General features: G+C 40.4%; 1 long non-coding RNA gene across 1 annotated transcript in view; it reads left to right on the top strand.

Annotated features, from left to right (window-relative positions):
• Positions 1–7,927: 7,927 nt before the first annotated feature.
• The window catches only part of LOC121490446, a 203,304-nt gene continuing 183,984 nt past the window's right edge, over positions 7,928–27,247 (top strand). Inside the window, exons 1-5 of the long non-coding RNA XR_005987675.1 lie at positions 7,928–8,053; positions 16,394–16,753; positions 17,304–17,593; positions 24,298–24,394; positions 25,261–25,362. This is a non-coding gene — a long non-coding RNA (uncharacterized LOC121490446). The remainder of the gene's footprint in view (positions 8,054–16,393; positions 16,754–17,303; positions 17,594–24,297; positions 24,395–25,260; positions 25,363–27,247) is intronic.

Genomic DNA, 27,247 nt, shown 5'->3' with positions numbered 1-27,247 from the left:
TGTTGAAGGGAAGGAGAGAGGCTTGCCAGCAGGGGCAGTGGAACCCAAGCCGGGTATTTACAACTGGGAGAAGTGGGATGATTTTTGAGGAGGAATTGTCGGGGGAAGGAATAGGATTATGCTGTGTGAATCTCAATGATTCTCTGGGCCTTGCACTGTCCTTAAGGACATTCTAGTGGTGGCAGCACTCTCTATCTGGAACAGCAAGCCTTGCTTAGTTAGGAGGAATATGTGGCAAGTGTTAGCCTCTACCATGTAACAGGAGTAATGACTCATAGCCCATGGTCTGTTATGGGGAATGAATTGGGATTATAACAGATGGGAAGACCAAGCCTTGTGTGGTGCTTGACTCACAACACAGCATACCTTGGCCTCTTGCCTGCTGGCCTTCCTGTGTGCCTTTCCATGGAATGGCAAATAACTGAATGGGAAGGCCCCCCCCCCTTTATTTCTGTGATGTGGAATGTGTAACAGTATGCAAGAGAACCTTTTGTGAGAAATGTTCACTGCGGGAAAGGTCTTGATCATTTCATGGGAGGCTTTCCTTTCCTTCCTGTAAACTGAGGAAAGTTGGTAGTGAGCTGCTCATAAAAGGGACACCAGATTCCCAGCTTTCTGAGCTGGAAGGACAGTGATTCCTGAATGTTGGCATGGGTGAGAATTATCTGGGGAGCTTGTTCAAAGGCAGATAATCTGGTAATGCCCACAGAGATTCAGATTTACCAGGTGTCTACATTGCAATAAGTAGCACCAGTGATTTTTACCTGCTTCTCCTAAGAGACCACTTTGAGGGTCAGTGATGCTGGCAACACTGCTCACCCCCGGTCCCCAAGTTCATGAAGCCCCATATTTTCAGAGTCCCATCCCTGGTGTTTGAGGGGTCACTGACAGGCAGGAAGTTTCCCTATGCAACAGGCCATCAGTGATGGATAGCTTTGCCAGACAAGTTCTTAGCAATAACAGAATGGCTCCTGGCCAAGGATTCCCATCTCGTGAGCTTCATACCCTCCTCCAGAGGAGACAGTTCCAGGGCAGAGTCTTGGCATCTCTTCAGAGGGAATCCACTGCTTTTAAACTAGTTTTTCTTTTACTCAGATATAGGGGCAGATAACATTCCCTCAGCTTTGACCTCATGCCTTCCTCCTAACAACCCAGTTCAAGTGTCCTGCCCCTGAGTCTTAGATTGCATATTTGTCCCCTAGCTGGCCAAGAATGTGAGGGCAGCCCAGCTGTAACTCAGTTTACTTTCATGGGTAGGGATGGGAAAGGTCTTGAGGATCCTTAGGGGGAAGGGCTGGTCTCCTCTTCCCATCCTGGGCGAAGATGGTCATCTTACTTCTGTAAAAGTCCCACGACATGTCATATCCCAGGGATGCGAGGCTGTGTGGTGAGCTGTGGACTGACTGCAGACCAGCAGGAGCTCACTGTGTTGAGCAGCTACCTACAGCCCAGCAGTCTGCCTGCTGCATCGTGTGGAGGACCTTTGTAGAAGGTTCTGCGTTGGTCCTTCTGCGTCTGCTTTCCCCGGCACCCACTTTCCTCTCTCGTCCCCTCCCTGTTGCTTCTCTCTTTTACTCTCTCTGTTCCCTCTCTGCATTTTCCAGCCCTCTGCAATTGAAACATCTGTCTTAAATCGGCAAGGCTAGTCCCAATGTTTACTGGGCTTATTTAATAAGAATAATAATGATAAGTGCTTCTGGTTGTTTTACTAAGTGCTCCCCAGGCAGGAAATAAGAAAACCTCTGCCTAGAGGGAGCAGCAGTCACCCTAAATTTGTATTCTGAAAGAGGAGGAGAAGACTAATATTGTGATTATAATAATCATTCATCAGTGTTGGTCAGATATCTTGCCATCATCCCATTAGCAGCGACCTTGCTACAGACTGAAGCCCAGGGGAGGAGAACATCTTTGGGGGGTTGCGTCAAGTGAGAGGTGGTTGAATTGGCCATTCTAAGCCCAAGTGGGGCCATATGTTTTCTTTTTTAAAGACGATTGTATTGAGGTACAATTGACCTACAATAACTACATACTTAAATTGTACGACGTGATACATTTTGATCATTGCACACACTTGTGAAACCAGCACCACCACCACCCCCCCCCCCCCCGCCCCTGGGGATGAAGATGGTGAACATATTTATCCCTCAGAGATTTTCTTGTATCTCTTTGTAAACCTTTGTTCTTGTTCCTCTGGTCCCTCTGCCATCCCCAAACAGCCGCTGATCTGCTTTCTGTCTCTATAGATTAATTTGCATTTCCTAGAGTTTTATATAAGTGGAATCATGTAGCATAGGCTCTTTTTGACTGACTACTTTCACTCAGCAAGATTATTTTGAGCTTCTTCCATGTTGATATGTGTTCAGTAGTTCTCCCGTATTGCTGAGGCATATTATATTGTGTGCAGAAACCCTAGTTATTTGTCCAGTCACCTCTTGATGGACATTTGGGGCATTTCCAGTTTTGGCTATAGAATAAAGCTACCATAACATTTACGTACAAGTCTTCATATGGGATAATCACATTTTCTTTCCTATTGGGTAAATACATCGGAGTGGAATGCAGAGCCATATGGTTTGTAAGAAGCTACAGGAGTGATTGGAAAGAATCTAGGTCCAGCAGTCAGGAAATTTGGGTTTAATCTCAATTTTTCTAGTTACTAGCTGTGCGACCTCAGACAAGGCACTTAACAGCTCTGGATGCCGAGGTGGCTGTCTTTCAAATGACCTGAAAATTAATCTCTGTCTCTCACACATAGATGAGAGGAAGACCAAGGGGCATAGTCCAGGATACTGTCAAGGTTAAAGGCCCCGTGGTGCACTATGGAGCCATTATCAAGAATAAGCTCCCAGAAGGGACAATTCTGTGCTTTAGGTCATGCTTCGCCAAGAGAGGGAACTGTGTAAAGGCTTTGGAGGTAAAGAATTGCATTTGGTGTTTTCTTGTTGCTCCTAACTGCGGTTTCTCTCTTTCCCTGCCTCCCATGTCCCCTCCATCTCCTGTTATGGTCCCCTCTCAAAGACAGGCCTATTGAGCCAGTGTGAACTATTAGAGGCATCAAGTGTACTAACTTTCCTCCCTGCTTTTGGTTCATAAATCCAGATGGTAAAAGCAAAGCAGAAGGGTAGTATCATGGAGTTTAGACCTCCAGAACAGCTCTGCAGAATCTTACTAAGAAAAAGTTGTCAGAAACTGCTCATATATATGAATCGGTTTCTCAGGGCATGGTTTCTCTTCTAGGAAGTGTTGTGCATGGTGGTTAGTGTGTTTGGGGGATGACAGGCATGTGTTTGCATCAGGTTTCACATGTGCTGACTGATATATATCATCGAGATACTTCCTCACCTACAAGCCTCCATTTTTTCTTCTGTCAAATAGTAATAGTTACTCTCCTTGATTGTTCTAAGGATTAACTGAAGTGAGGCTCACACACTTATCCTTTGAAAGTATCCAGTTTTGCCAGGCCTTTGTAGCTATCTTTCTTTCCAGACTGCATGTCTTTAGGAATGATGACCCTTCCATGGATGAATTGGGTGATCCTATACATTATGCGAGTTGGGGTAGCAAGTCATCCCTCATTGTCAAGATATCATTCTCCATATCTGAAATGCCTACTTTGAGTTAAGTTGGTGTGCCATCAGAAGGTAACTTTAAAAGGGCAGGTAAGTTTACTTCACAGCAATCATCCATGATTTAGGGTATAAATTACACCATTTTCCTAGTGAATATCTTCAGAATACAGGTTATAGAGTGAGCATAGGGAAGAGTGGTTGGAAGTGCAGAGCCCTGGGCCATACAGGAGAAAAGTGAGGGAATCTAAATGGGTAGGAAATGACAGATTTCACCTTATTGCTTACTTCGAGGGCTATTTCTGGCCAGGGGTGGCAGTTTACTCTGTCATTTCTATAATCCTATTGAAGACTTCTTTATCTCCTTCAAACATTCCACTATTCTCTTTTTCCTTCCCAAACCCATCCACATGTCTTACTCTACCACTGGGGGTAGTCTCTTGCTAGGTCAAACAATACTCTATTGGATGAGAGTCATGCTACTTCATTTATCTTCAAGCCCTTTTCTATGAATCAGAGAAGAAAATAGGTGATGTTATCTGTGCTCTAAAGATGGGAGGTAGGGGGAGGGTGAAATGGGTGAAAGTGATCAAAAAGTATAAATATCCTGTTATAAAGTAAGTCATGGGGTATAATTTACAGCATGGTGACTATTAATAATACTGTATATCTAAAACTTGCTAAGAGACATCTGAGAATTTGTCATTATAAGGAAAAAAAATTCTAAATATGTCTGGCGATGGATGTTAGCTAACCACACTTACTGTGGTGATCATTTTGCAGTCTATTCAAATATTGAATCATTATGTTGCCCTGAAACTAATATAATCTTATATGTCAATTATTTCTCAATTTTTTTTTAAAGTTCTACTGGATTGAGTTCATAGACCCAGAGAAGGAGTTCCTACAGAATTAAACAAAAAGCAAAACAAAAACATGCAAAATATTGACTTCCCTTTCTTTTAGTTTACTGTGCAAGGTTACAGTGTGTTCCATTATTCCATTGCCCACAGGCAGGCTGAATGGGACACCAGCCTGATGTGGTTTCACCTGCTAGCCTTTGTCGCTGCTGGAATTGTACATAGAGATTCTGTTTTCCCTGGTTCCCTTCTCAAGTATGTTAAAGCTAGAATAGATTTTAGCAGCATTGTTGTCTACTTTTTTTGTGAGGAAACTGAGGCAGAAAGAAATATGGCCACCCACTGGAGATTATGCATCTAGTTGGTGAAGAATCAGATCTCATTACCATTTCAGTGTTCTTTAGAGACACTATGCATCTCTCTCCCATACTCTTGAGAATCGGGTCTGATGGCCTCCTTGGAGTTTATCATTGGGAATAAAAAGCTCCATACCTACATTTATTGCAGGGAGGCCTTGATAGTAGTGTTCCAGCTTCTCCTCAGAGATAGAGGCCATAGAAGCACTGGAATCTGGTGACTTCTCTGAGAAGGTGATGACTCACAGTCATGAATACTTGAGTATTTACACTTTCACCCATCCATGGGCTTCTTGCACCTTTTTCCTTCTTGATGATCCGCAAACCTTCTAAAAATGCAACCATATCTAGAAAATCTAAGTTGCTAGAGAGCCACATATAGTGGTTAAGAACAAGGAGATGGGCCAGCCCAAGGAGTAATTATAAAGTAGGTAGTATTTGCCTTTCTGTCCTCTGGCCCATCACATATGCACCTCCCCAACCCCTGCCCTTTTTGTGTTTCTTTTTTAAGCACAAAGATACCAACTGTTCCCATTCCTCACTTTCCTGGACCCATACGTTGCCAGGGAACCAGTGAACTCTATTCCAAGGGACAAATATACGTGAGGACTTAGAGGCCAAGAAAGCTTTATTGTGCTATCTACCATGGGCATTTGTATTTTGAGTGGAGCCGTAAAGTTTACCATGACTCAATCAGAGACTCTTGGGAATTGTAGCAGGTTGGTGGGGAAGACTTACAATGCTAACCCTTGTGCATTGTCACAGAGAGATACCTTGAGGAGTCAAGAAGATAGCAGCCTCAGTGGTAAGTACCTGACAGCCTTCCTCTTACCTGTTCATTAATGTGATGTTTCAAGTACTAGCTGATTGTCTGAATTTTCCCCATATTGTCATGACCTCCAAATTCAATATGTCTCTTCTTGAGACATATTGGGAATATGGCCATAACCCCACTCCTTATATTTGTGGGACTTAAGGCAAGAGTGCAAATGGAGGCCCATGTAACACATGTCTAAATATTTTATAGTTGTAAGTCAAACTAGTGGACTAATACATAAAATATGTCTATCCTTCCACCTTGACAATTATAACTTCCTAATGGCGAAACTGACAAATATGTTTAAAGTTGTTCTTGTTATATGACTGAAGCTTGGCAGAAAATCAAAGATGACAGAATTTAATTGTTTACTGTGTATATCTGAATCATTTGAGTCATTTTTATGGTTGATGTTGTTGGCTAAGTAATAAAATAAAGGCATATATGTATTTTGTTTTCTTTAGTTTTAACAAAAATCACCACTTATGGGATGATAATCAAGATTTTCACACATTTGGTTTTCTATTAACAGTAGCAGTCTATGAAGTAAGAACTATAATTGTAATACAAGTGTACAAATGAAAATCTTTTTCATAAAAATATAATACACATTAAACATAAAATGAAAACTTGAAATTATATTTATGTTTTCTAAAAGTTATTTTTTTCTAAAATATTTAAAAGGGGCAGCCCCGGTGGTGCAGTGGTTTAGCGCCGCCTGCAGTCCAGGGCCTGATCCTGGAGACCTGGGATCGAGTCCCACGTTGGGCGCCTGTGTGGAGCCTGCTTCTCCCTCCTCCTGTGTCTCTGCCTCTCTCTCTCTCTCTGTCTATCATAAATAAATAAATAAGATCTTTAAAAAAATAAAATATTTAAAAGTATTAAAATAAAATCCCAAATATAAAGTATAATTAACGGCATCAAGATTTTAAATTGAAGTTATGTAAATAAAACTGACATTTTAATTTTTGAAAAGATCATTAAATCTTATTTTTAAGAAAATAAAATTATTCTTTTTTAAAAATTATTCTTAATTTTAACATTTAATGTTCATCTATTTGCTAAGCTGAAGATTCAGTATCATGCTTAATAAATGTTTCACCTAGATTTATAGAAATACCTAAATTTAAGTGTAATATGCATTGTTGAATATTGTTCCCTAGTCACACTGTGCAACTCTTGTGAATACCATACTTATTCATGAATACTTCTGAAGTCATAAATTAGGACACAAAGAAAAGCATGAAAAGAATGCTCAGCCCTGCTGGGAAACCAAAGTTATGTAAGAATCTATTGAATTCAAGCTATCTAAGAGGAAAGAGTTGACAAGATAACTCATATGGTTTTACGTTATTCTTTTAGCCAAGTAAATCTTATGCTCAATTTTTCCACATTCTGAAGTAATGTCACTATTAATGTCAATAATAGTGCAACCCATAAATGTTCATGGCATTCAAACACGGCTGCTTTTTGTTTTGAGAATACAGGGAAAAAGATGTAGAGATTTTCCTGGGGCCTAAACAGTGCTGATTATGGGAGAGGATGTTCAGGGCTACTGGTTGTGCTGTGGCAACAATGAATTCTGGGTCTTGAGTGACAAAGGTGCCAATGTGTTTTTTAATAAATGTATTTTTACTTCATTTGCTTGTGATATGTAGACTTCTCTGAATTGTGAGGCCTAGGGGCAAGGATCCCTCTTGTCTAGGTCAGGTACATAGTCTTATACATGACTGTATTTAATCAGGGGTCTCCAGAGAAACAAAACCAGTAGGTTTTATAATATATAAATATATTTGTTTATAAATAAGCATAATAAAATGTAATATAAATAAAAAATAATTAAATATACAATACAGTAAATACATTAAATAAATATGTCAACATTTATTAATGCTTAATAATCTATTCTATAATACATAAAATATGAAAGTAAGTAAGTAAATAAATAAATAAATATCCTATATGTGTTATAAAGAATTGGCTCACATGATTACGGAGTCTGAGAAGTCCCAAGATTGGCAGTTGGCAAGCTGAAGACCCAGGTAGCACAGCTGCAGTCAGAGTCAGAAGGACTGACAACCAGGAGGGCCAGTGGTGTAAGTTTCAGTCTGAAACCCTGGAGGGCCAACAGCCAACTTTTCAGTTGAGTCTGAAGGAAAAGACGAAGGTCTTAGCTTTAGCAGCCAGGCTGGAGGAATTCTCTCTTATTAAACTTTTTGTTCTATTTCAATATTCAATTGGTTTAAGGCCCACCCACATTAGGGAGTGTAGTTGATTTTTATTCAGTCTGCCTATTCACATGTTAATCTCATCAGGATGTACCCTCACAGACAATATACCCAGGATACATACATGACCTGATGTCAGGACATCCTGTGGCCCAGGAAAGTTGACACATACAATGAACCATCACATTGACCAAGAGCCAGAAAATATGGAAAAAGAGCCATCCAAGTAGGTGATTCCAAATGCACGGTCTGTAGCTAATGGCTGTTCTTGGGAGATGGGATATTTGTGTAGAAACTCCATTTTCAGTGTTAATGATGGCATAGCTGTACCGCAGGATAATCTTGTAACACTTAATCCTTGTTTCTGAGCAACCAAGCAGATCAAGATGCATGTAGTGAACTTGGTATAAAAAGGTGAAGACATGTATAAAATGGTAGAAATGTCTCCATCTAAAATTGTCTCAACATTCTGAGGAATATTTATAATATAGTAGGATTCGGTTATCAGGAATATTTATAAGCACGGATAGCTCATTCCCCAGTGCCTACAGATCGCAGGAAATGCAGCTTTATGCATGCACACACTGTAAATATACCCAATACAGTAAGTAGTTGAGTACTTGCTAAGAACAAGATATGCTAGGTTTTTAAAGGGAATTACAAAAGAGCTAAGGAAGAAGATCAATGACTTTTGACGAGCCTTAAATTTTATAAAAAATTCAAGATTGCTCCAAATACATCCCCATACACATAGGCAGTAGAAATGTGCTATTGTGTATATGGTTATACACACTTCATTCTTTGGCTTTCCACTTGTTTATAATTGATGATCATGTAGATCTGGGGCATGCCAAACTGATGTTGATTTTTTTGACCAAGAACAAGATTAAAAAAAAAAAAAAAAACAAGGACAGGAACATTTTCTGGATGCCCAACATGTGGCAGGCATGAGGATGTTCATTTTACATGCATTATCTCATTTAATCTTTATGATAGTTCTGTGAGGTAAACTTTTTAAAAATGAGGAAACTGAGTCTCACAGCAGTTAAATGTAGATCACCCCAACTTCAATGCTACACACCATTCACACAAGCTAGCAAGAAAATGCTTAGAAAGCCAACCATTCTTGAGAATATTAGATTATTAGAAGGTGACATGAACAAATATTGATAAATCCATTACAGATGATCCTTATCTTTTTGTTAGGGTGCTGAGGAACATTAGCCAATTATAGGTTGATAGCCTGTTTTAATTTATTGAATGCACTCTGAATAATATTACCCTATATGATAAATAATTTAACTTCTGGTGTTAATTTCCACTCTGGGCTGTTTCTCATTTTAACCCAAATGAAATTTGACATTTGAATTGAATTATGGAGAGCCAAAGTGTTCTACTATGAATATTTTTGTGAAATGACTCCACTATGATGGGTGCCGGGGAGGGCAGGTTGTTCCCCCTTTCTAATCATTACAAAATAAGTAAACTGATGTGTGCTCTGAATCTGTTAGTCTGTCTCGGTTCTGTGTAAATTGTCCACAAATATGGCCCAGTCCAACTAGGCCCTCTTCCCTTCTGCCCATGATCCCAGAAAGAAGGCTCAGAGCTATTTATTTATAGACACTTAGTAAATGTTTATTTATAAATAAAATATTGATATTTTATGATATATTTGTATTTTATCCTTATATTTATGAAAGGTTTTCATGTTTAATAAAATAGCAATCATTTGGTACCACTGCACGGTGCTCTACAGGAGGGACAAGACTCAGAGAGATGTGGGCCTGCCGCTCAGTGTGCACCATAGGCCTTTAGTTAAAGTGTTGTTGATAACTGGGTTGGAGTGAGTGTGCTGAGTTTAGAGGTACTTCATTCTGAACTTGTATCAGAATTAGAAAAAAATTAGAAAAACAACGCAGGAATGAACACTGTCTGAGTTAAGGTTTCTTACAGCGCCTTGCTACCTAAATAAAACAGGGGCTGTGTGCTCACCAAATCTTTGCAGGTAATTAGTGTCAATGATTTCTCTCAGAGAAGTCGCATTGTCCCTGTGTTCAGAGACATAAATGGTTATTTCAGAATTGGCTGGTGTGGTTTAGATTTTGATCTGTAGCTTTGGTTTTCTCATGATTCATATTGATTGCTCCAATTTGTATGCTGCTTTGCTCTGTAGGTTCTTGATCCACTTGTGTCTGTTTCTCTCCTCTTTGGCCATGGTTATAGGTTTATGTTTCTAATTTTCAATTTTCTTTTCTTCTTGGATTTTCAGTGTTTGTACTCAAGGTGGCTTTTTTTTATTTATTTCTTTTTTTTTTAAAGTAGTTTTTGCTTTTGTTTATTTGCCCTGCTGTCAGGCCTGTTTGGCCTTGTCCATGATATAATGGAAATGAAAGTGCTTTATAAGTTGTGAAGCACTATTCAGATGTAAGAGATGACTACTCTTTTATTAAAGATAATAACCTTGGTTATAGCTCTGGGTCCTCTTGCTGAAATCAGGGGCAGAGGGGAGCACCTGATTGGACAGGTGGGTCATCTTTATGCGCTGAGATCCTAGTTTGCAGCAGCTCTAGCAACCAGTGTTGTGCCCTAGATTCCCTGCAAACATGGATTATGGTCTGTGTCTAATCTTGAGAATTGAGGCATGAGCCTAGAAAGGAAACAGAAGGCAGCCCCAACAACTTGACAGGTCCTCCTCAATTCCTGATTCTTAACTCGTGTTCCCACCCTGATTTGGGAGGCATGAAATGCTCTGCCAGGCTCGGACTGGGCTTAGATTTTACCTTTACTTTCTGTTGCTTTGTCAGGGCTCCTGTTGTAGGCTGTATGGTAGCATTGGGGGATGCCTCTGGTGTCTCTCTTGGTCCACATACAAATTCACATCACCTTTTAAAAATCAATCCTACGGTGGTTTGAGAACAGAACTTTCATCCTATTGAAGTTATTTCTGCTTCCTCATCAAGAAGTCCTACTGAGTGTAGACCTGAACTAAAACCAGGCTGCATCTACAATTACTCTCTTTCAGTTGGTGTAGTACCAGACCCAGCATATGGCTGTAGATGCTTATGTGCTTAGCTTGCTTATATCTAGAGCTAGTTACTAACTTTTGAAAAGTTGTTCTTTTTTTAACTAAGCTATCATTATTGGAATCGATCCCAACTTTGAAGAAAAAAGGTCCTTATTGGCTCCCCAGTAGATTGGAAATGCAGAAATTTTTTTCTGGGTGAGGGAAGGGTTTAAGAGTTGCTCCCAAAAGATCTATGTGGTGTGCCAAGGGTGGGCTTGGGACAAGGTTTTGTAAAAGGAGATACCTCTATGACTGGACATCCTTAGGATCAGCACAGCCACTCTCATGTAATAGGTGGTATTTGAGTCCATCTATGTCCTTACACCTTGTTATTTATTCATTCAATCAACAAATACTTATTGAGCACTCATTTGGTGATAGGCAGTAGCTATCTATTAGATGCTAGGGACATCAGTGCTGATAATAATTCTCTTGGATCTGGAGGTCATCTGTACTATTGGCAGTAAATGGGCTTTAGGTCAGATCTGGGTTCTAGTGTGTGCTGTTTGCTATTTGTGTTATAAACTTACTCAATAACTTGTCATCAGGGTCTTGCTTTATGCATCTGTGAAATTGTAGAACAATCGCCACAGAGAGCTGTGGTGAGGATTTCCTAAGTGATGCATATAACACTCCATTCTAGACACACAGTAGGTCTCTAACTTATTAATTGAATGTTTGCATCCTCTGCATTCATCTTTTGATCGTTATCTCAGACTCACTGACTGCTCTTTGCCTGGGGCAAATTGGCCTCCAAGTAGAATTTAATCGTATTTAAGTCTTTATGTGAATAGACATATGGATAAGATAATTTCAGTAGAGTATAGATCCTAGTTCAAGATTCCAGGAATGTATAAACACATTCCTACTTATATTTTACTTTTATCGGCATGATTGAAGGTCTTTTTTTTTTAATTGAACAATTAAAGGAATCAAAAAGGCTATACTGGTGGACTAGACAACTATTTAGCAAAATGAAGTAATCAACAATAGAGATACAATGAAATCATAAAAATATTTAATCCGAAGAAGGGAGTAAAAGGAAAAAGAGAACAAGAGCAGCATTCATATATGAAACAGCAGGATGGTAGATTTTAACCCAGCCATATCAACAATCATATTAATGTAAATGGTCAAAATATCCCAATTAAAGGACAGAAAGGATATTGGATTAAAAAACAAGACTCACTATGTGCTTTTTTTACAAGAAACCTACTTTAAATATCAAGACATAAATAAATACATTATAAGTAGATTGGTGGAAAAGATATATCGTCCACTAATCTAAAGAAAGGTATAGTAGCTATATTAATATCAGACAAATTAGATTTCAGAGCAAAGAATATTACCAGGGATAAAGAGGGTCATTAACTAATGACGTAACAAGTCTTAAACATTTATGCAACTAATAACAGAGCTTCCAAACATGAAGCAAAACCTGGATGATAGGACTGCAAGGAGAAAAAGCAAACATACAATTACAATCAAGATACTTTAGCACTTTCTTGTAATAATAGAACTTCCAGAGAGAAGGTTCCAAAAGGATATAATATTGAAGACCTAAACAGTACTCTTCACTAACTTTACATGATTGACCTTCATATAACACTGCATCTAACAACAGAAGAATATACAGCACTCTGTACCCGATAACCTAGCACCTGACGCAGCACACTAGCCAATTCTGTCTATCAACAGGAAAATGCTTCTGTCAGTAGTAAATATCATATCTCTGGGCCTCTCTAAGTCATGAGAAATCTCACAGAATTCCTGTTAAAGCTGCACAGGTCCCTCTTTGGACCACTGCTGCTGAATATCCAGCTAGCAGCTTCAAGAGAAGGTCATTGTTTCAAGAGCATAGCTCACCTGCCCAGAATGAGGTCACAGATTGGATCTGGACCAATTGTCATCTTGTTGGGGAGAACAGAAGCCTCTAAACTTTGTCCAGACTTGTTAAAATCAACATATTATTGCCCACAGGGGCTTGGCATTGAAAACCAATGTGAGAACAATGCCAGAGGTAGGCCCATCCAAAGATTTTCTGCCATTTTTTAAAGGTATCTGGACTGTTGAAATAAGCCAAATAGAGACCCCTTCCAAAGAAACCTTCTTGAGAGATTATACTCTCTCAAGATAATTATGACAAGGCACATCTTGCTGCCCCCTACCTTTCCAAGGAGAGAAAATTTGATATCGTAAGAATTATGATAGAACTATCAAGTATGAGAGTCATCAGCTTTAATTAATAAAACACAAATATAATTCACATTATTAGTGTAACAAATTGTAATATTTTGATCAAGGAGAACAAAGGTAAACTAGAAGAATATTTGAATGGTGACATTTTCATGATGCTATTCTGTGGGTAGCCCTATCATTATCAAATGGGAATCAGATGTATAAATGAAGGATGGAGGGAGAGAAGTAGCTCCAGCCACATTGTACCTTGTATGCACCTCGCCATGAACCTTAGCCGCATCATGTGTTTCTACACTCCAGATGGGCTTTCTTCACAGAACAGCCTGTCCTCTGGACAGGAAGCTATGTCTAGATTGTAGTACACCTCAGAATTTATCACAGTCCACCTTCAAGTGACATCTACCACTTTTTGCATAGTATAAGGATGGTTGCAACAGTGTATTTCCATTTCTCTTCTCTGGCTCTTGTGCCATTTTTATCATAAATTTTACTTTTATGTATTTTATTAGGCCTACAATAGTTTTGTATTATTTTTGCTCAAGTAGTCAATTATCTTTTAAAGTAACTTAAATGATAAGTTAAAAAATCTGTGTTTACCCATTTAGTTGCCATTTCTAGGACTCTCTATTTCTTTGTGTAGATTCAGATTTACATCTACTATCCTTTTCCTTCTGCTTGAAGTATTTCTTTTGAACATTTCTTGTAATGTAGATCTATTGTTAATGAATTCTTTTAGCTTTTAAATGCCTGAAAAAATTTTTATTTTGCCTTTTTACAAAGTAAAGAATTCTATGTTGACAGATTTTCCCCAGTAAGTATTATAGGGATGTTACTCTATTGTGTTCTAGTTCCCATTGTTTTCAGAGAAAACCTGCCTCCATTCTTACCTTTTTTCCTTTAGATGTAACATAATTTTTTTCTTTCTAGCTGCTACTTAGATTCTTCTTTATCATTGGGTTTTAAACATTTGATTATGATGTGCCTTGGTGTAGTTTTCTTCACTTTCTTGTGCTGGGAGTTTGTTGAGCTTCTTGGATCTGTGGACTTATAATTTTCATCAAATTTGAAAATTTTTCAGCCAGTATTTCTTCAAATACTGTTTTTGTCCTATTCTTTCAGAGATTAAAGTGACATGAATATTTGGCCTCGTAGTTGTCTGACAGTTTAGAGCTTCTCTGTTTCTTTGTTTTTCGTCTCCATTTTGTAAAGTTTCTATTGCTATGTTTTCAAGTTTACTAATGTTCTCTTTTGCAATGTCTGATATGTTCTTAATCTAATCTAGTATATGTTTCATCTCAGACATTGTAGTTTTTATCTTTAGAAGTTAAATTTAGTCCTCTTTTATATCTCTCGTGTCTCAGTTAACATGCTAAAGTATTCCTACCTTCTTGAACATATGGAATACAGTTTTAGTAATTCTTTTAATGTGTTTCTCTACTAATTCCACCATCTGTACCAATTCTGAGTCAATTTCGATTTATTGATTTTTTTTCTTCTGATTATGGCTGTATTTTCCTGGGTTTTATTTTTTTCATGCCTGGTCATTTTTAAGTGGCTATTGAGAATTTTACCTTCTTAGGTGTTATATATTTTAGTATACCTATAAATATTTTTGAGCTTTTTTCCTGGGACATTATTAAATTACTTTGAAGTAGTTTGAGTATTTCAGTATTTCACTGTTTTTATGCTTTGTTAGGCAGGATCATAGCAGTGTGGTTAGGGTTAATTTTCCCCACTACTGAGGCAAAATCCCTGTTTGTATAATTACGAGGTTTTTGCGCTTTGGCTGGTGGATAAAAGGCACTGTTCCTTTTTATTTCTAATCCTTTCAAATGGTTTTTTCCCCCCTCAATCTTGAATAGTTTCCTTACACACTTGAGCTGACTGGTACTCAACTCTAGAGGGGGACCTTCTTAAGCTCTCTAGAGTTTTCTCTGTGTGTGTGTGCATCTCCTTCCCCTTCACTACTTTGCCCTGAAAACTTGAACTGTCTCCAGGACTCCAAGATCCATGTCTTCAACTCAAGAAGACTGTTAGGCTCCATCCAGGTCCCCTCCCTTGTACCATGACCTGGAAACTTTCTCTAGGTACTAAGTTGGGCCAGTTGTGGGGATCAGTTCATTTGTTTCTCATCTCTTAGAGATTCTTTTTTTTTTTCTCTTAGAGATTCTTAATGTTCACTGCCTGATGTCCAGTGTTTTGCAAACCAATTTTTTATGTATATTGTCTACTTTTTTGTCGTTTCATCCAGGAGTATGAATCCAATCTCTTTTACTCAATTTTGGCTGGAAGCAAAATCTGTAGTATAATTTATAATTTTAAAAAATCTTGAGCCTTTTCACTATCTTCATTTTGTATTTTTAAGAGTGGGGGTGGGCAAGCTTCTGGAGATAAACCAGAAAGCGTTCCCTTGGTTAAAATACCTCTTTAGATAATTTTTGTCATTCTTTTTCACTATCATGATTCTTTGCTTTTCCACCAGAGTGATCTTTCCAAATCTAATCATCTCTCATTTCTGCCTAAATTCGTCATGGCTCCTGAATGACTACTCAATAATGTCCAGATTCCTTGGTATGTCTGCAAGGCTCCTGTGTACCTGTTAGCCCTCATTTCTAATACCACTCATCTCTCCCATCATACGTTGTGCTCTAAGACTCTGCTGTCTGCCACAGTAGTATATATGGGTTCCTGAGTCAGAGCAACAGTTCAGATCATATATAATTTCCCTGATTTTGGGAAATTAACTTCTTTAATATCTTATCTGAAAATAAGAGTAATTAATAATACTACACACCTGCCAGGGTTCTGAACACTAAATGAAATAATATCTGTGGAGTGCTCGCCACTGGGTCTGGCACAGAGTAAGTGCTCTATTAACATAATTTATTACTGAGATTATTCCTCAAATGCATCATGTTCTGCTTCTCTGCCCTCTGGGCCTTTACACATGGTTCTCCTTTTGCCTGGAAGGTCTCCTTTTTCTGTTCCATACACTCTGCTATGTCCTACTTCTCTTTTCAGTTGTGTCTCAAGCCTTACCTCTTATGAGAGGCTTTCCTAACCACCTGATGTTTGTAGGATGTCACATGATGTCCCATTAGTGTTATTTTGAAATTGTTTCTGTCTTCCATCTTCATACAGAAAAAGGGAGGTTGTGACTCATGGTAAGTGATCAATGTTAGTTGAATGAGTGAATGAATGAATGAATGAATGAATGAATGAATGAAGATTGGTTCTTAATAACTGTTGAGTAAAATGATGAGATGGACGTTTACAATATTCTGAAATAAAATGTTGTTTCAGTGAGCACGACAAAGGAGCAGAATTCCTAGGCAAAAGGATACTGGGAGAACAGGAGGAGCATGCTCAAGGACACAACATAGATGGTCACTCCCGCCTTTTGAGCTCTTTGTAAAACTGCCATAAGAGGCTGCAGTTCAGTGACAAAGTAATGCAACTTGGCAAGGAAAAGAGTAAAGCCTGGTGATGAGAAGAAAAAATGCAAGAAAATGAAAATCAGGAGTCAAACAATGTAGAACAGCTTCTTACCCCCATCCATACCCCATGGCCCAGGCCCTCAGCATTGATGGCATTGTCTCTGCACAGCCAGAATTTTAGGAAATGCATGCCAATATTGACATTACCTCACGTAATGAAATCAAGGTGGGTCAGTGAACTTAATTGTTGAAAACCCACAGGATAGAGCTCTTAAGCTAATGCCTGTTGGCTTGATGGGAATTTTGGTGCCTGCTCTTTTAAAATTGTTTTTATTTATTTATTTATTTATTTATTTATTTATTTATTTACATCTCATTCTCTTGATTTTGATGGCAGAAAGTAGAGCTCTCTTTAATTTTATTTTCTAAGGCAGATTAAGGGATGTCTTGTTTGGCTTTTCTGAATGGTGGTTTTCTTTCCTTTCTCCCTTTTATACTTTCTTTCTCCATTGTATGCTAGCCCTTAGCAATGCCTGCCTCTTGTCCTGCAGTCATACAGACATTTGGGTACTTTGATAAACCCAATCCCTATTATCTTCAACCTTCCTAATAGCCCTAAAGGGCTATTTTGGTGGAGATTGTTGGTGATTGAGTCATTGGTTACATACTCAGAGTTTGCTGGTATTTCCTCCTCATAACCAGTTCCCCTAATGGTCATAGAAAGAATCAAAGGTGGAAGATCTCTGTGTTTAATAGAAGACTTTTCTATCCCACAGATTGGAGGCTGGCCCAGTGATGGCCCATCTGGAGAAGAGCCTCACGCCAAAGCTGCTATCTCCCTTTTCCCTTTTTCTTCACACCTCACACTGAGGTGAGCGAAAACAGGGGATTAAGCCTGGCATAAATTTGGATCTATCAGTATATTTCCATTTATTGATGAGCAGATCACAGACTAGCCCCGGGCATGTTTTCAAACTTAATGAAGAAAAGACAGTTTCTGCCACAAGAGCTCTTCATCTAACTGACAGCATCAATCAAGAGCCACTCTGACTCCTGGCTGCTCTCGGTAATGAAACCTTTCTCCTAAAAGCTGAAGAGGCTGTGGAGACAGTACAGTGGGCCATGGGAGGGAGGGGCCGAAGACTCTAGTCCATCTCAATTATTTCCTTTGCCTTGCCATAGGCCCTGATGAAGGTGTAGACCAGAAGGTTGAGGTTTGGTGATAGCCGAAAGGTCATGGAAGGCAGAGACCGTAGGGAGTCTTTCCCCAAAGGAAATGGTGCTATAGCAGCTGCTTCCAACTTGGAGATGGTTTTTGAATCCCCTGTAGTAGAGTCAGTGTCTAGGAGATTATCCTTCCAGAAGTTTATTGTCCTTTCCATTTAACACACAGAAAACAGAATTTCTATTCTATTCAGAAATCTGATGCCTATCTTGGAGATGGGTATTTCAGTGGTTTTCAAACCTTCTTTTGCTGGAGAACACTTTTTTTTTTCCTCTCTGAAGGAAAGCTACTGCCCTTACAGCAGTCCAACAGGCAAATATACCAAAAAGAATAATACAGATTTGGTAGTCTGGGATGGAATGAAGTGGAGGGAGGTATATGTTCGAATGCACACCCCAAGTGGCCATGTAGATGCACCAGAAATTTAGGTTTCTGAGAAGCACTTGACACCCTGAATCCAGTTCAGTGACCTAAAGTTGAAGAGCAGAGAGGTTGTGAGATGTGCTGAAGGGCAAACTTATAATTCCTGGTGGAGCTGGTCTTCTGATTTCTTTTTTCCTATTAAGATGGAGTATCTACTTTGTGCCGAGCATCCTGATGGAAAACAATGATGGAGAGGGAGAGTGAGGAGGAGAGGGAGAAGAATAGGCTGTGTATGGATCTATGGATCTTCTGGCCATCCTTGAGAAGATGTGGCTTGATAGGTCTTTAGGACATCCCTGTATCTTGCCCTGGCCCCTCCAGCAACAGTGCTGCTTTTTCTCTGAAATAATTCACGTATTTCTGACAGATGATTTTGTATTTCTGCTTTCTAGGAGAAATTATTTGCCACATTGACCATAAAACTACAAGTTATCCTTGTCACCTTCACCTCCCTAATCTCCTTTAATCGGTGCATTACCTAGATTTGCTGAATTACCTCCCAAATAACCTGAGTCAGTTTACTTGGCTCCGTCTTTATCTGAATACCCTGGTCCAAACCACCATAATCTTGCAAGATCTGACAAAGGCCTCCTTTAGGCTCTCCTCTTTCATTCTAGTCTCATTTAAATTCATTCTTCACACAACCATCATGATGTTTTTGAGCTTCAATCCCATTACATCACTTCCTCCATCAGCTGAAAACTCTCCAATGGCTCCCCATTGGTTTTAGTGTGAAGACTTTGATCTTTAACATGCTTAATGTCTGGCCTGTGTCTCCAGCTCTGTCTCACTTTTTTTCTTCCTCCTTTCTCTGCCTCCCAGCTACACCAGCATCTTTGCAATGCGCTCTCCCCCCACTTGTCCCCCAACTCCAAGGACTTTGCATAGGCTATTTTCTCTACTTGGAACTCTCTCCCTACCTCCATTCACCCAGATGTCTGTTTCCTCCTCAACCTTAACCCTCAATCCACTCATCAGGGAGTACCCCCTATCCGGGGACTCAGTCATATCCCCTTATTGTGAGCTTTCATTGTGTCCTCTGCTCCTCCTGTAGCACTCCCACAGTAGCAGTTTCATGTTGCCTTGTGTGGTTCTTTGCTCAGTGTCTAAATTCCCTGTGGAACCGTCAACTCCATGGGATAGGGGCCGTGTTTGTTTTATTTTTTAATTTTTTGAATTTTTAAAAAGTTGCTATTTAAGTTCTAGTTAGTTATCATACAGTGTAATAGTAGTTTCAGGGGTACAATATAGTGATTCAACACTTCCATGCATCGCCCAGTGCTCATCATAGACAAGTGCGCTCCTTAATCTCCATCACTTATTTTACCCATCTGCCCACCCATCTCCTCTCTGGTGACCATCAGTTTGTTCTCTAGCATTAAGAGTCTGTTTCTTGGTTTGCCCCCTTCTCTCTTTGCTTTGTTTGTTTTGTTTCTTAAACTATGCATATGAGTAAAATCACATGGTATTTGTCTTTCTTTGACTGACTTACTTCACTTAGGATAATACTCTCTAGATCTATCCATGTCATTGCAGATGGCAAAACTTCATTCTTTTTTTTTTGGCTGAGTAATATTCCATTTGTGTGTGTGTGTGTGTGTGTGTGTGTGTGTGTGTGTGTGTACCACCTCTTCTTTATCCCTTTATCAGTTGATGGAAACTTGATAATAGCCATATTACTTTCTGTAATATGGCTATTGTAGATAATGCTACTATAAACATTTGGATGCTTGTATCCATTTGAATTAGTATTTTTGTGTTCTTTGGAAAAATGCCTAGTAGTGTGTTTGCTGGATCCTAGGGTAGTTATATTTTTAACTTTTTGAAGAACCTCCATACTGTTTTCCATAGTGGCTGCACCAGTTGCATTCCCAACAACGGTGCAGGAGAGTTCCCCTTTCTCTACATCCTCACCACACCTGTTTCTTATCTTGTTGATTTTAGCCATTCTGACAGGTGTGAGATGATATTTCATTGTGTGTGTGTGTGTGTGTGGTTTTTTTTTTGCATTTCCATGATGAGTGATGTTGAGCATCTTATTTTGTCTGTTGGCCATCTGTATGTCTTCTTTGGAAAAATGTCTATTCATGTCTTCTGCCCAGTTTTTAATTGGATTATTTGTTTTTTGGATGATGAGTTTTATAAATCCTTTATATATTTTGGACACTAACCCTTTATTAGATAGATCATTTGCAAATATCTTTCCTCATTCCATAGGCTGCCTTTCAGTTTTTTTTTTTTATTGTTTCCTTCACTGTGCAGAAGCTTTTTATTTTGATGTAGTCCCAAAAGTTTGGTTTTGCTTTTATTTCCCTTGCCTTTGTTTCCCTTGCCTCAGGGGACCCATCTAGAAAGAAGTTGCTAAGCCAGTGTCAAAGAAGTTACTACCTGTATTATTCTGTAGGATTTTTATGGTTTCAGGTCTTACATTTAGGTCTTTAATCAGTTTTGAATTTATTTTTGTGTATGGTGTAAGAGAATGTTCCAGTTTCATTCTTCTGCATGTTGCTGTCTAGTTTTCCCAACACCATCTGGTGAAGAGACTCTTGTTTTCCCATTGGATATTCTTTCCCGCTTTGTTGAAGATTAATTGACCATTTAATGGTGGGTTCATTCTGGGTTTTCTATTCTGATCTGTTGATCTGTCTGTTTTTGTTGATCAAACTGTTTTGGTCATGACAGCTTTGTAATATAACTTGAAATCTGGAATTATGATGCCTCCAGCTTTGCTTTTCTTTTTCAGGATTGCTTTGGCTACTCGGGGTCTTTTGTGGTTCCAAACAAGTTTTAGAATTGTTTGTTCTATCTCTGTGAGAAATGCTGTTGTTATTTGGATAGGGATTGCAATAAATATGTAGATTGCTTTGGGTAGTATAGACATTTTAACAATGTTCATTCTTCCAATCCATGAGCATGGTATGTCTTTCCATTTCTTGGTGTCATCTTCAGTTTCTTTCATCAATGTCTTATAGTTTTCAGAATACAGGTCTTTCACTTCTTTGGTTAGGCTTATTCCTAGGTATCTCATTGTTTTGGGTGAATTGTAATGGGATTGACTCCTTAATTTATCTTTCTGCTGCTTCATCATTGTTGTATAGAAATGCAGCAGATTTTTGTACATTGATTTTTGTAGCCTTTGACTTTACTGAATTTGTTTATCAGTTCTAGCAGTTTTTTGGTGGAGTCTTTCAGGTTCTCTCAATGTAGTATCATGTCATCTACAAATAGTGAAATTTTGACTTCTTCCTTACTGATTTGGATGCCTTTTATTTCTTTTTGTTGTCTAATTGCTGTGGCTAGGACTTCTAGTACTATGTGGAATAAAAGTGGTGAGAATGGACATCCCTGTCTTGTTCCTGACTGTCGAGGAAAAGCTCTGTTATTCCTCATTGAGGATGATATTAGCTGTGAATTTTTCATAGATGGGCCATGGTGCCTTTCATAGAGTAGGGGCTCAATGAATGTTTCCTGAATGAACAGGAGAATGAATGAATGAATGAACTGACTTTTAGAATAGGAAGTCTTTGATGAATGGTCCTTTTTGAGTAGCATTGAGTAGGTCCTTAGGGCAAGGTTTGCTTCTGGGACAAAGGGGCTTTTTAACCCATTTGACATAATCCTCTTGTCACTCAAGTTGTGAAGAGTGCCCAGAGCAAATCCCTGGGATCCTTGACACCACCACCTAAAGTAGTGGGATGGGGTACCTTCCCTTATGCCACTGGGAATACAGTCTTTTTTTCTGGGCTTTTTTGAGGATAGCCCTTTCGTTAGCAGTATCTTCATTCTTCCTCTCTCCTCTGTCAAATGAGGAGTTGGGCCAGGAAGAACTTTCAGATTCATTACACAATCAAGAATGAGAGTACAAAGCCATCACTTTGATGAAGATGGGAGCATGAGAATGACATAAAGAAGTCATAGGTTATTGTCCCCCAAATAATTTTGGCAGAGTTTTGCCTGTTATTCCATCTTCTAAAAATGTCTTTTAGTTTCTTGACCTTCCTCAGTCTTGATCATTGGCCACTCTGCAAACACATAGCATTTGTAACAGTCCAAAAGTTGTTTGGGTCCAGAATTCAGTAGTACAGAACATCGTTTTCCCTTTCCAGTCTCTGAGTCCCGTCCATTCCATCTGAGAAAGGCTAAATAAGGCAGATCACTGAGAAGTGGCATATGGTGTAGAAAAGAACAATGGCTATGGCAATTGATAGCTCTGACACTAGATAAGTGACTTAGGCTCTCTGAGCTTCAGTTTACTCATCTGTAAAATGGAGTTAAAATACTGCAGTCTTGTAAGTTTAACTGAGATAATATATATATAAGCTTTTTGTCTCAGTGACTGGCCAAGATGCTTAATGCATATTCTTTGTTGGAGTGGTTCCTCCTAGGGTTGCAGGTCCATCAACTGTCATGATTGAGGTGAACATTAGTCCCCCTTTTCTATAGCACTGGTTTTTAGTTGCCCCAGCTCTGCATTTGTCACACAAGGATTCATATTCCCTGGAACTTTGCTTGGCCAACTCCAAAGTTGCCCACTGGTGGCATTCCTAGGTCAGGCCTGAGGCAAGAATAGTCTGGAATATTCACACTGAAATTATACCCTAAGTCCACACCTGGGGCTGCCACCATTTATTCTTGGGAGGCTCCACTGCAGTGCCTTTCAAACCCTTGTCACACTTTTTAAGAGGCCGCTTAAGGTGGAATCCTCAGTGGTACTCCACTATCCTGGAGTTCTTGGTGCTTGGCAAATATGGCCATACTCCCAACAGCCCCTGGAGCCAGAATCCTCAGTTAAGATGGGGTTTGGGCCTGGAAGCAGAGGGAGGCCATGGTCCTGACTCTCCTTTTTTTTTTTTTTTTTTAAGATTTTATTTAGTTATTCATTCATGAGAGACACAAAGAGAGGCAGAAACATAGGCAGAGGGAGAGTCCCCTCCCCGCAGGGAGCCTGATGTGGGACTTTATCCCAGGACCTCAGGATCATGATCTGAGCCCAAGGCAGATGCTCAACCTCTAGGTTACCCAGGTGGTGCCCCCAACACTCCTTTTCTGTGGAATGTTTTAGTCCTTCCACCTCAGTGATCCCCACCAGGTCGCCCTATGGTAGAACTTGGTCACTTTTCCTGCTTTGGCTGCCCAGGCCAGGGTCCTCTTAAGGGAAGCTGGATGGGTCTGTCATTGGAGCTGCTCTCCCCTCCATAAGGTCTGGCATGGGACATATGCTATTGACCGTTTGCTTGAATTCTCCTGCATTCCCCTTATCTTCTGCTCCTCTGGCCAATAGTCAATCCCTAACTTCTCATCCTTTTCTCAGCTGGCACACATGTGATGGACGATTTTCACATACTTGAAACAGTCCCAAACACATGTCCAAATTTTGAGCACCTCCCCAAGAGCTTTGTGGAGGAGGCACAGCCTTATAACAATTTATGATTGTCACAGTGCCTCAAAGTGTATCAGTAGCCTTTTTCTCCTGTGAACGGTGACCCAGATGAGATGTTTTTCAGATTTGGCAATTCTCAGACACTAGGTATTTCTTTGCTTTCTTTTCTCACTCAAATTCAAATACATCGAGTGAGAAAAGTAGACTAGAAGTTGCTTAAATGTGCTAAAAATGTTTTAAAATCTTAGAATGTTATTAGTAGTAAATTACTGTGATCTTCCCACAGATGATAAAGACATTCTGGCAAGGACATGGCCTTAAGGTGAGGAGCTCAGTGAAGGTTTTTCAACATCATTCTCAGGTCTTTCGGTGAAAGTCCTCTTCATTGGCTACCTAGATACTCATGATCTCTTGAGATAATTGGGCCTTAGTAGTTGAGGTGACCATTGATCTTACTTGAGATGGGCAGGGCATTCTCATCAAGTCTTCTTGAGCCATGCTCCAGTGAAAGGGACCCATTGGGACCCTTAATGAAATTGCATTTTGATGCTCTAAGTTTGGCAGTGGAAGGGCGATGTGGCATGGTCTACCGGAGTGGTCTTGAAGTTGGTCTTCTAGGAGCCACATCCCCATTGCAGATTTTACTCATCCATGCTGCTCCTACATGAAGGATATTAAATTAGTAGACCAGATTTGCTTCATTGGACTCCGTCCAACTCATTTTTTATACTTCCTCCCTCAGCACGTACTGCATCCCGGCTGACAGGACCCTCTTACTTCAGACTCTGATGCCTCCTGATCCCTTGTGAGCTACCGCAAGGACAAGAAGTACTATCGTGGTGATTATGGTGGTGGATGCTGTACTTTTTAGATAGCTTCCCTTCCAGCTTGGGATAAGAAGAGTAAATGCGGCTCTTCTTGTGTTTCTTATAGTCTCCCTTCCAAGGCCAGGGCATGTCACAGAGCCCGGCAGGACTGACCCTGTGGCTTGCTGAGGAAAAACAGCAGCCTAGGCTTTTGAAGGGGTGACCAGACAATGGCAGGGTGGTGATTCTGCTAGTTAGATATCTTCTCTGGCTTTATACACACTCACTCCATCACCCCCAGGGGCCGGGCTCTTAGAATTTATGGAGACAATCATAGTGTGTCCTCTGAGTCTTCAACAAGGCTTTAAGCTTTGATCTCTGTCCGCTTTGGTTGTGATTGGGGGGCTGGCAGGGAGAGCTGTCACTTTAACCTCTCTTCCCCATTGTTCCTGTCCTGCTGATCCCTAGAGCAGCAAAGAAAAATTCTAGCTTTGAAGATGGGCCCTGGTCAGTTACGAATCCCCCAAACAGGTGCCTCTGGCCATCAAAGTCTTGAAGCAGTTAAACTTGCTTTCACCTTTGTTGCAGTTCCCTTAAAAGAAAATAGAGAGATCTTCGAAAGGTGGAAGGGGTGGCAGGCCAGAAACGTAAAGTGTGTGCAATCACTCAGATACAAGTGGCACCACTAAAAATTGCCTTCATATATCAGCTTATGGTTTACACACTCTGGCAGAAAGGACACTAAAAGGTCAGTGGAAAAAAAATTTATATGTCAGGCCTGGAGCTGTGACTCCAAAGGTGGTGAGAAGACACAGTCTGGGAGGGTTCTAGAGGGACCGGCTAAGTGCTTGATGTGGCAGGATTCTTTTTTTCACTCTTTATTTTGTTTTATTTTTAAGGAAGTTGCTTGCAAACGTCAGCAGAGAAGCTAAGGTATAGACTCGGAGTAACCTCTCGCTCCGACCCCCGATGACAAGACAGATAGTTCCATTCATCTATGGGTGAGCAGTGGAGGCTTCCTGCATTTTTTTTCCTTTTTGCTTGGATTCAGGATATATTTGTTTGCAGAGAGGGATGTCATGCTTGTGAATGCACTGCTCAGTCATGTGCCGGGGGTGAAATCAGAGGAGGGGAGAAGAGAAGAGACAGGCGGAGGAAAGGGGGCGGAGGGCGATGTAGGGAAAGGGCAAGCTATACTCTGGGGGCTTTGAGTGATGCCAGCTCGGATCCAGGAACAAATCTTCAACCAAATGCTAATGGAGAATGTGCCTTCCAACCAGAAGGATCAGCAAATATGCTGTAAATTAATAATGCACTCTTTTAGTGGCAATTGCTTTGTGAAAAACTCTGGGGGAGGATTCTTTATCCACTCCTCCTTCCATCCCACCTCCCGTAAGAGAAAGAACTAGAATGTTCTTGGAGTTTTGTTTAAGACCGACCCTCCCCCCCTTACTTTATTAACCGTGTAACATTTTAAGGTTGTTTTTTCCTCTCTGTCTCCTCCAGCAAGTCTCTATTGATCACTGTTTACAGTTATAATCCCTTTCAAATTTATCATCCATGACTAACACCACATGTATTGATTAGTGTTGACGGATGTCCCTCTACAGTGCAGAACCCCCGTGATCCCGACCGGTGAGATACCGGGGAGATGGAGAGAGATAGGAATACACAGTTCCCCCGTCTCCTCAATTTTCTTTTGGTGGTTTCTCCCGTTCATAACTTCAGTGACTTCTTTCCTTCCTATGCTGAGGAATTGCTACGTGTATTTTAAAGATAATTTCTTTATTCTCACTGAAACCTTTTGAGAGGGAAAGGAAGTAGCCACGGTGCTCCTGGGTGGCAGCCCAGGGGTCGCTGACAGGGCCTAAAGGAGATCAGATTTATTAGGGACATCCACATGTCTTAACCTAAAGCCTCAAGTACCAGAGACATAAAGGCTAGTTTTTTAGGGCCAAATTAGATGTCACTTGTGACTAAGGACGAGGTGTCTGAATCTCTACTAGAAATGGAGTCATTTGTCAGTAGTGTGATTTTTTTTGGCCCTCTTTTGCTTATCCTCTGTAGCGTCTTCTTTGCCTGCTGTGAGCCAAAGGCAAGTGATGGCCCATGTGTGAAGCTGTGCACTCGTCTGGCTTGCTCCAGCCACTTGTCTGGCACTTCCTGGCTTGGAGTGTCCTGCATGTGCATAAAAGTTACCCCCTCCACCCATCCACCAGGCTGGCAATGAGCTGGGGGAGATCTGGCCCTCACCTGCAACCAGCCCACTCATGGGTAGGCCACCATGCAAGTCCCAAACTCAGCTGCTACCTCTGTGCAGCAACAACAGTAATATTTTCCTTGCCCAGCTGGTGGGGAGGCTGGGGTGGGAGGGCCGTGATGGCTGGGAATGGACCCCAGGAATCAAGATGCTGTTACCACTCAGGAAACACTCTCCCTCCTCCATCTCTGGGTCTCAGTCTCCCTCTCTTGTGCTCTATGAGAGTCTTATTATTCCATGAGAAGGTTTTTCTTATTTGCTGGCACTTTAGCAGAGAGACCCAAGGACTAGACATGAGAGTAGAACAACGAAATCTCATAGCTTAACTCTTTTATTTGACTTGTGAGGAAACGGGGAAGCCTAAGTTTTGGGAGGAGCTTGTTTGATGTCCCATAGGGTGTGAGGCCTAAGCCCAGGAGAGAACTGTTTTTGACTCAGACAAGTGTCTCTCCTTCCCTTCCTTCCCTTCCTTCTCCTTCTCACCACCTCCCCCTCTGTCCCTTTCCCTCCCTCCTGTTCCACCTCCCACTACCCCTGTTCCTCCTCACCCGGGCCTCCCTCCCTCAAGGGCCCTCCCTTCCGGTCTCTTCCTCTCCCTCTCCCAACCCCCTAGCAGTGTCTTCTGT

The sequence above is a fragment of the Vulpes lagopus genome, chromosome 5, assembly GCF_018345385.1.
Source record: "Vulpes lagopus strain Blue_001 chromosome 5, ASM1834538v1, whole genome shotgun sequence".
NCBI classification, from domain to species: domain Eukaryota; kingdom Metazoa; phylum Chordata; class Mammalia; order Carnivora; family Canidae; genus Vulpes; species Vulpes lagopus.
The sequence above is the reverse complement of the archived record's forward strand: the minus strand, read 5'-3'. Positions and strand labels throughout refer to the sequence as shown.